Source organism: Suncus etruscus, chromosome 2 (genome assembly GCF_024139225.1).
Source record: "Suncus etruscus isolate mSunEtr1 chromosome 2, mSunEtr1.pri.cur, whole genome shotgun sequence".
In the NCBI taxonomy this organism is placed as follows: domain Eukaryota; kingdom Metazoa; phylum Chordata; class Mammalia; order Eulipotyphla; family Soricidae; genus Suncus; species Suncus etruscus.
This window is the reverse complement of record NC_064849.1, coordinates 54,082,595-54,092,732: the sequence shown is the minus strand read 5'-3', so window position 1 is coordinate 54,092,732 and position 10,138 is coordinate 54,082,595. Positions and strand designations below refer to the sequence as shown.

The following is a 10,138-nucleotide window of genomic DNA, read 5'->3' as shown; positions in this document are numbered from 1 at the left end:
ATATACCAGCCCTTTTCAAAAACATATTATTTTTGCAAAATATACTCTATACCTGTAACCTAAAATTCTATTAATGCTTTTTTACCAAGCACTATTTTGGAACTTTTATGTTTCTATACTTTTAAACTATATTGGGGGAACCTTTTGTTCCTATACCTTTCCTATACACAAGTACAGCATAAATGCATACCATACATTTTAAAAACAGGCTAAGTACATTAAAATACACAGTAAAACATTTTGCAATTGAAAATATTAACCATGAAAGACAACAAAACACATTTAAATTATAAAGAAAATGACTAAGACAAAGATGCAGGTGGTTAGAAATTAGATGTTAAACTGTATTACCTCCCTTTTATTTTTATTTTTTAACCACTAACTAACTAAAAGTTATTCCATCACCAACTATGAGTAAACTATAAAATTACCTGCTAAGTTCCTACACCTAAAATTATAGTTTAAATGATTAATTTGTTTCACGCTGATCTCACCACGTTGATTTCACCATGTGGCTTTTGTAAATTTTTAGAGTTTAGATGCTGGTTTGTCCCACGCTGATCTCACCACGTGGCTTCTGTAAACTTTTAAAGTTCAGATGTTGGTTTGTTCCACGCTGATCTCACCACGTGGCTTCCTTTCATAGTTTCAGGCCCCGTAGACGGTTCTGTAGACCATGAGGTTGCAGGTTTTCAGGCTTGCCGCGGAGCAAAGCTGAGCTGAGGCGTTTTTGCTTCTGGGCTGATAACCTTTCGCCGCTTTTCCCCTCAGGGCAGCACTTAGCAAGCCAGTTTTCCGCCACAGCTTTTTTGCAGAGGGCTTTTGGATGTTCAAAGTTCAAAGTTATTTAAACTAAAAGTTCAGTTCGAAATTTCCAAAGCCGAAATCCAAATTCAAGCTGAAGGTTGTTATCAGAAAATCAGTCCACTTTAAATACAGTCTTTTTTCTCCTCCGTTTCCAATTTAAGCTTTTAATTAGTTTTTCTACAGGCCGAGGTTTTTGTTTCTTGTAACAAAGTTTCAGTTCTGGGCCTGGGCCTGGGCTGGAGGTGATGCAAGCTTCCACCTCTCTTGTTTTATTTGCCCTTCTTTTCCTAGAAGGGGTTACGGCCATATTTGAACATTGTTGCACGTGGCCCAGGGTTTTGGGCTCAGTGCACCCGAAAAGAGCCAAAATGAAACTGAAAAGCAGAAATCTAACCATGATCACTGTTTTCTTGGGTCCAGGATTCAGGTTAAAGTTCGGAGCGCCATTTGTTGAATTAATTAATTAACGATGGTGCTGGATGGCGGTGGATTTCTCTCCATGCCATTTCAGTCCACGTGGCTCTGCAACCTTTATGCAGTCGGCGAGTCCCAGGCCCAGGTGAAATTACTCACTCACAGTCAGGCGTTAGGAAGAATCATTTTTATTCAAGCCCTAGCCACCACGTGTGTGTGGCCTATTCATAACCTTTCAAGCACCGCAATATTTTGCTAGCCCTGCATCTTATTTCCTGTTAGCCATCTTCCCTTTGGGCTCCATGCTGGTCAAAGACCAGAACACAGAAACCCAGAAGCCAAAGCGCACAGCAGCGCAGAAAGGGCAAAGAGCCAAAAGGGCAAAAAGCCAAAAGGCAAAAAGCCAAAAGGCCCGAATTCCCTTGGTCCAAGCCTTATATAACATTTCCCAGACCCCTCCCAAGAATGGGAGGGTCTAGCAGGTAAGGTTACACCTACTATCCGGTTCCCAAGACCCCTCCCAGAAATGGGTGGGTCTAGGGTCTTAAATAGGTACACCCACATTTCCTCCTTTTCTTAATATTTTTATGCACCAACGTAATAGAGTAAAAATTAATATACCAGCCCTTTTCAAAAACATATTTTTGCAAAATATACTTTACACCTGTAACCTAAAACTCTATTAATGTTTTTTTACCAAGCACTATTTTGGAACTTTCATGTTTCTATACTTTTAAACTATATTGGGGGATTCGTCCGCTTTGTGTACCTGCTCTCTTCCAGTGTACCCGCTCTCTTCCAGTGAGGATTTTCTGACCCCACTAAGGTTTTGCTTAGGAACGCAAGCGGTCTGCAGCAACCCAGTAGTGCTCAAGGGCTATTCCTGGCTCTAGTCAGGAGTGACCTCAGGCAGTGCTTAGGGAACCATAGTCTGTGGTGCTGGATGAAAGGTCTTTACCCCTGTACCATTTCTCCAGTATAATTTGAAACTAGGAATGAAGTATTGTTCATGCACATCAAAAAGCCAGTAATTTATGCAACTAGAGCTGACAGTATCTCTTATTCCAAATAACTTGACCTTGCCCAGCTCCAGTCCTGCTTGTGTCCTGTAGAAGCACACTTTCCCACTACTTACCTGCACACTGCCAGGTCTGCTACCAAGAGCTCAAATGGCATGTTACCTGTTGACTGCCCAAGTTAGGAATGGATTCCAAGAAACCAGTATTTGAGAAACAGTCGTCCCTTAACAACTCTTTAAATAGTTGTCTCTGCTCAATTCTATCTTCTGTGAAATGCTGAAAGCACACAGAGAACCTGTTCCTTCTTTAGTAAATGCCACTTAGAAAGAAAACAATTAAGACCTGCATTCCAAGATATACATCAGAGCCATTTATTATAGCTACTCCAAATTTTAAAGTGATACAATGAGCCACAATTTTAAAAGTATCATTGTTATCACTGTTTATTTGACAATAATTGGTTTAGTCTACAAGGTAGACTACGAGGTAGATCAGGGTTGCAAAGAGTCCATCGGGTAAGGCGCTTGCCTAGCCTTGCATGCAGACCACCGAGGTTCTATCCCTAGCATTTCAGAGGTACACTGAGCATTCTCCTCTCTCTCTCTCTCTCTCTCTCTCTCTCTCTCTCTCTCTCTCTCTCTCTCTCTCTCTGTCTCTCTGTCTCTCTCTGTTTCTGTCTCTCTGTCTCTGTCTCTCTGTCTCTGTCTCTGTCTCTCTCTCTGTCTCTGTCTCTGCCTTTCTTTTCTTTTTTTTTTTTTTTGGTTTTTGGGCCACACCCGTCGTTGCTCAGGGGTTACTCCTGGCTGTCTGCTCAGAAATAGCTCCTGGCAGGCACGGGGGACCATATGGGACACCGGGATTCGAACCAACCACCTTTGGTCCTGGATCGGCTGCTTGCAAGGCAAACGCCGCTGTGCTATCTCTCCGGGCCCAGGCGTTTGCCTTTCATGAAGAAGGTCATCGGTTCGAATCCCGACGTCCCATATGGTCCCCTGTGCCTGCCAGGAGCAATTTCTGAGCCTGGAGCCTGGAGTAGTAAACCCCTGAGCGCTGCTGGGTGTGACCCAAAAACCACACACACACAAAAACCTTAAACCAGAAGGGAATATGAAGGGTCAGGAATGTTGAAAAGTAAGGTGCGGGGCCGGAGAGATAGCATGGAGGTAAGGCGTTTGCCTTTCATGCAGGAGGTCATCGGTTCGAATCCCGGCGCCCCATATGGTCCCCTGTGCCTGCCAGGAGCAATTTCTGAGCCTGGAGCCAGGAATAACCCCTGAGCACTGCCAGGTGTGACCCAAAAACCAAAAAAAAAAAAAAAAAAGAAAAGTAAGGTGCTTCCTTCTTGTCATTTTCTGGTTTTGCTAACGTGAGAATTGCTAAAATGAGAAGGAATAAAAGGATTCTAGGCCGAAGACTGGTGGTATAAACTGGACAGGTGTCTCTGGGCATTGTGGTTCTTCTCAACGAAGGGCAGAGGAGCTTAGAAGAGTAAGGTTGCGGGCCCGGGGAGATAGCACAGCGGCGTGTGCCTTGCAAGCAGCTGACCCAGGACCTAAGGTGGTTGGTTCGAATCCCGGTGTCCCATATGGTCCCCCGTGCCTGCGTGCCTGCCAGGAGCTATTTCTGAGCAGACAGCCAGGAGTAACCCCTGAGCACTGCTGGGTGTGGCCCAAAAACAAAAACAAAAAACAAAAAAAAAAGAAGAGTAAGGTTGCAAGTCAGAACCCGGTTCGGGGTGGGATGGGTGCTGGATCAATAATAGCACAAGTAGTGCCTTGCAAATGGGACCAACCCTTATTCTGACATCCTATGGTATCTTCCAGGAGTAATTTTTTTTTTTTGTTTTTGGGCCACACCCGTTTGACGCTCAGGGGTTACTCCTGGCTACGCACTCAGAAATCGCCCCTGGCTTGGGGGGACCATATGGGACGCCGGGGGGATCGAACCGCGGTCCTTCCTTGGCTAGCGCTTGCAAGGCAGACATCTTACCTCTAGCGCCACCTTCCCGGCCCCCAGGAGTAATTTTTGAACATATCTGTGGAGTAAACCTTGGCATTACGGTACCATCCCACCTCCCCAAAGATAGTAGATATACAAATCATGCAGTGGGTCCGAATTGTTACTGATTTCTTTTTTTTTTTTTATCTTTATTTAAACACCGTGATTACAAACATGATTATAGTTGTATGATTACAGTCATGTAAAGAGCACCCCCCTTCACCGGTGCAACATTCCCACCACCAATTTCCCAGATCTCCCTCCTCCCCACCCCCCTACACCTGTACTCGAGACAGGCTTTCCACTTCCCTCATTCATTCACATTGTTATGATAGTTTTCAGTGTAGTCATCTCTGCAACTGCACTCATCACTCTATGTGATGAGCTGCATGTCCTGAGCTGCACCTACCAGCCCTCATCTCTCTCGTCTCTGAGATACTGTTAAAAATGTCCTTCATTTTTCTTAAAGCCCATAGATGAGTGAAACCATTCTGCGTCTTTCTCTCTCCCTCTGACTTACTTCACTCAGCATAATAGATTCCATGTACATCCATGTATAGGAAAATTTCATGACTTCATCTCTCCTGATGGCTGCATAGTATTCCATTGTGTATATGTACCACAGTTTCTTCAGCCACTCATCTGTTGAAGGGCATCTTGGTTGTTTCCAGAGTCTGGCTATTGTAAATAGCGCTGCAATGAATATAGGAGTAAGGAATGGATTTTTGTATTGTATTTTTGTGTTTATTGGGTATATTCCTAGGAGTGGTATAGCTGGATCATATGGAAGCTCAATTTCCAGTTTGTGAAGGAATCTATCTCCATATCGCTTTCCATAAAGGTTGTACTAGACGGCATTCCCACCAGCAGTGAAAAAGAGTTCCTTTCTCTCCACATCCCCGCCAGCACTGCTTGTTTTCCTTTTTTGTGATGTGTGCCAATCTCAATGGCGTGAGGTGGTACCTCATAGTAGTTTTGATTTGCATCTCCCTGACGATTAGTGATGTTGAACATCTTTTCATGTGCCTTTTGGCCATTTGCCTTTCTTCTTTTTCAAAGTGTCTGTTCATTTCTTCTCCCCATTTTTTGATGGGGTTCGTTGTTTTTTTCTTGTATAGTTCTGTCAGTACCTTGTAAATTTTGGATATTAGCCCTTTATCTGATGAGTATTAGTTCCACACAAACTCAAATATCTTGGAGTCAACCTGACTAAAGATGTGAAGGATCTATACAAAGAAAACTACAAAACACTGCTCCAAGAAATAAGAGAGGACACGCGGAAATGGAAACACATACCATGCTCATGGATTGGCAGGATCAACATCATTAAAATGGCAATACTTCCAAAAGCATTGTACAGATTTAACGCGATTCCTCTGAAGATACCCATGACATTCTTCAAAGAAGTGGATCAAATACTTCTGAAATTCATCTGGAACAACAAACAACCTCGAATAGCTAAAGCACTCCTTGGGAAAAGGAATATGGGAGGCATTACTTTCCCCAATTTTAAGTTGTATTACAAAGCAACAGTTATAAAAACAGCATGGTATTGGAATAAAGACAGACCCTCAGATCAGTGGAATAGGCTTGAGTACTCAGAGAAGGTTCCTCAGACATATAACCACCTTGTTTTTGATAAAGGAGCAAGAAATCCTAAATGGAGCAGGGAAAGCCTATTCAGCAAGTGGTGTTGGCACAACTGGTTAGCCACTTGCAAAAAAGCGAACTCAGACCCACAGCTAACACCAATGTACAAAGGTAAAATCCAAATGGATTAAAGACCTTGATATCAGAACTGAAACTATAAGGTATATAGAACAACATGTAGGTGAAACACTCCAGGACATTGAGACTAAAGGCATCTTTAAGGAGGAAACAGCACTCTCCAAGCAAGTGGAAGCAGAGATAAACAGACGGGACTCTATTAATCTGAGGAGCTTCTGCAACTCAAAGGAAATAGTTGCCAGAATACAAAGGCCACCCACTGAGTGGGAAAAATTATTCGCCCAATACTCATCAGATAAAGGGCGAATTGTTACTGATTTCTTACTCTGCTTACTAAACTGCAGCGAGGGTTCAATATATGCAACTCCCTTCCTGCAAAATGTTGAGTAAAATAAGCCTGTCGTTGATACAAGAAAATCAGGGGAGAGCGCGAACGCAGTCCCCCACTACCACAAATTATGCAGTCGAGTTTCCCACATTTGGGGAAATCGCAGGGGTCAGCACACCCGGAGTGCAATGGGTGAGCCTCGCCCTGGGGAAACCACCTTCGTGATCATGGTATCTCCCCTGCCAGGTAAGTATGAGTTGGGAGGCCCGCCACGGCCCCCGGCCCTGCTGGCGCCCCGCTTCTCGCACACGCCCACTTTGCCGCGCGCCCCCCGCGCCCGCGACACCGAAAGCCCCTCGCCGCCGGCCCCCGCCTCGGGCAATGCACTCGAATGTCCAGGCGCAGCCCACGGAGGCTCCCACGGGGCAGGACCGGCAGCCTCTGCGCGCCGCCTCATCTGCATACACCACGCCCCCGAGCCCCTCGCATCTGCATAGTCACGCCCCGGCGCCCTCCTCGGCTTCCGGCTTCCGGCTTCCGCTGAGGTTGAAACCGCGGCGCTGCTGCCTGGGCCCGCTCGGCTGCGGGCGGACGGAGCTGCCCAACTATAGTGGCGGCCCAACTATTGGTTTTTATTCTGTTTTTTCGAAACGGGTGAGACGTGGGGCCTCCACCGGGTCCCCACCTGCCGCGACCCTTGTGGTCCCCTCAGCCCGCTGGGAGTCATTTCTGGGCCCGGGGCCAGGGAGTACTGCCCGAGTGAGCCCCCCCAAACAAAAGCCAAAGGCCCCCCCGAGTTTCAGTCTTTGGAGGGGCCCTGAAATTCTAAAGGCAACGAAAGCCTCGGACCCTAGTGGTTTCCAGAGATCGAAGGGGGTGTCACGACAGGACCCTCTGCCCTCCATTGGAACCCCTAGTTCCAAAACATCCCTTTCAGCAAAGGCTGTGATCTGCGGCCCCACCCGGAGATGCTTGCTGGGAAGTGGGGTGGTGGGTGCCACGTTTTTCGAGGGGCTCCTGCCTGCCAAGTCTGTGTGCAGCCCCGAGCCATCATCTCCTCTGCCCCAGATTCTCTTACTTGCAGTTGATGGGAAGTAATGAAATGAGTGGTGGCCCACCTTTTTTTGGGGGGGGGGATGGCTGTTTTTAGGGCCACTTGTGCAGTGCTTAGGGGATATTCCTGGCTCTCTGCTGTGTCACCTTAAGTGGTGCAGGGGATCTTATATTGCTCAATCTCTGGCGTGCAAAACATGAAGACGAGGTAGATCAGGGTTGCAAAGCGTTCATCGGGTAAGGCGCTTGCCTAGCCTTGCATGCAGACCACCGAGGTTCTATCCCTAGCATTTCAGAGGTACACTGAGCATTCTCCTCTCTCTCTTCTCTCTCTGTCTTTCTCTCTGTCTGTCTCTGTCTCTCTCTCTGTCTCTCTGTCTCTCTCTGTCTCTGTCTCTCTCTGTCTCTGTCTCTCTCTGTCTGTCTCTCTCTCTCTCTCTCTCTCTCTCTCTCTCTCTCTCTCTCTCTCTCTCTCTCTCTCTCTCTCTCACTCACTCACTCACTCACCTGGCAGTACTCAGGAATCATTCCCTTGTGTGTTTGGGGACCAAGGACTGAACTGGTTTTGGCAGCATGCAAGGCGAGAGGACTACTGCTCTTGCCCAACTCAGGAGTAATTCTTGAATAAAGTCAGAAGTAACTAAGTAACTTTTTTTTTTTTTTTTTTTTTTTTTTTGGTTTTTGGATCATACCTGTTGACACTCAAGGGTTCATTCTGGCTTTGCATTCAGAAATCGGCCTGGCAGGCTCAGAGGGGCCTGTGGGATGTTTGGAATCAAATCACTGCCTTACCGCTTTGCTATCTCCGGCCCCCAGAAGTAACTCGAGCATTGCAGCTTTTGACTCCAAAACCAAGTTTGGATTTGGGCGACCACATAGGATGTCAAGGACTGAAGTGGTGTTGGCAGTATGCAAGGCAAGCTTACCCACCTGCTGTACTCTCTCGGGCCACCCAAATTTATCTGTTTTATATTAGGGCAGGAGAATGAGTAAACGGTACTGGGGCTGGAGAGATCAGGTAAGGACTTGCATGCAACTAACTTGGATTCTATCCCCAGCACCCAGTACTGTCCTTTCAACATCACTTAGAGGGACCTCCCAGCACATCCGTATATGACCTTAAGTAAAATTAAATAAATAAGTAAATAAATAGTGTTTATCTTTTAAATGCAGGCCCTAATTTCAATCTGTACCGGGATGGTTGGCTTAGAATGACCAAGTGGGATACCTGGGCTTCCTTCCTAGTAACTTGGGAGAATTCTTTACAGTCGCCTCCAATGTTTTTAGAGGTTGAGAGGCCTCGTCCAGTTGTGCTCAGGCGTTTCTCCTGGTTCTGCACTTCAGGGATCACTCATGGTGGACTCAGGTTCAAACCCAGTCAGTAAAGTAACGTACAAGACAAGCATCCTACCCTCTTTGCCCCTCAATCAATGTTTTATGCCTAATCTCAGATCCTTCTGGATATCCTGAAAGAACAAAAGAAAGGTTTTTGCCTTTTTTTTTTTTTTTTTTTTTTTTTTTGGTTTTTGGGTCACACCCGGCAGTGCTCAGGGGTTATTCCTGGCTCCAGGCTCAGAAATTGCTCCTGGCAGGCACGGGGGACCATATGGGACGCCGGGATTCGAACCGATGACCTCCTGCATGAAAGGCAAACGCTTTTACCTCCATGCTATCTCTCCGGCCCCAGGTTTTTGCCTTTTAGTTCTTAAAACTTTGAACCAGAGGGAATATGAAGGGTCAGTAATGTTGAAAAATAAGGTGCTTTCCTTCTTGACTTGCCATTTTCTGGTTTTGCTAAAGTGAGAATTGCTAAAATGAGAAGGAATAAAAGGATTCTAGGCGGAAGACTGGTGGTATAAACTGGACAGGTGTCTCTGGGCATTGTGGTTCTTCTCAACGAAGGGCAGAGGAGCTTAGAAGAGTAAGGTTGCAAGTCAGATCCCGGTTGTTCTTCAAGTACTGAGAGATATTCTGCTAACTAGGTCTGAAAGATTCATTGGTTTGGGGTGGGAGGGGCGCTGGATCAATATAGCCCAAGTAATGCCTTGCAAATGGGATCAACCCTTATTCTGACATCCTATGGTTTCTTTCAGGAGTAATTTTTGAACATAGTGCCATTACGGTACCACCCCACCTTCCCGAATATAGCAAAGATATAATAAATGGGGGCCGGGTAGGTGGCGCTGGAGGTAAGGTTCCTGCCTTGCAAGCGCTAGCCAAGGAAGGATCGCGGTTCGGCGTCCCATATGGTCTCCCCAAGCCAGGGGCGATTTCTGAGCACATAGCCAAGAGTAACCCCTGAGTGTCAAATGGGTGTGGCCCAAAAAAAAAAAAAAAAAAAAAGATATAATAAATGATGCAGAGAGGACTGATCATTTTCCCGCAGTGAGAGTTTTGGGATCGGGGCCGGGCGGTGGCGCTGGAGGTAAGGTGCCTGCCTTGCCTGCGCTAGCCTAGGACGGACCGCGGTTCGATCCCCCGGCGTCCCATATGGTCCCCCAAGAAGCCAGGAGCAACTTCTGAGCGCATAGCCAGGAGTAACCCCTGAGCGTCACAGGGTGTGGCCCAAAAACCAAAAAAAAAAAAAAAAAAAAAAAGAGAGTTTTGGGATCAAAACCCAGATAAATAATTGCAAGATAAACTCACAAGTATTTGTTTCTTGAGGGTCACACCCGCGCTTCTGGCAGGTTGCTCATTTTTTATTCTGCTTGCCAAACTGCAGCAGAAAAGTTCAGTGTACGCGACCTCTGTCTACAGAAAAATATGAATTCTGTCGTTGATACTAGAAAAT

General features: G+C 46.2%; 1 non-coding gene across 1 annotated transcript; it reads right to left on the bottom strand.

Moving 5' to 3' along the window:
- Window positions 1–6,384: 6,384 nt before the first annotated feature.
- On the bottom strand, window positions 6,385–6,548 carry LOC126003243 (U1 spliceosomal RNA). Its single transcript, XR_007493775.1, has one exon. It is a non-coding gene; the product is annotated as a U1 spliceosomal RNA (small nuclear RNA).
- Window positions 6,549–10,138: the final 3,590 nt, after the last annotated feature.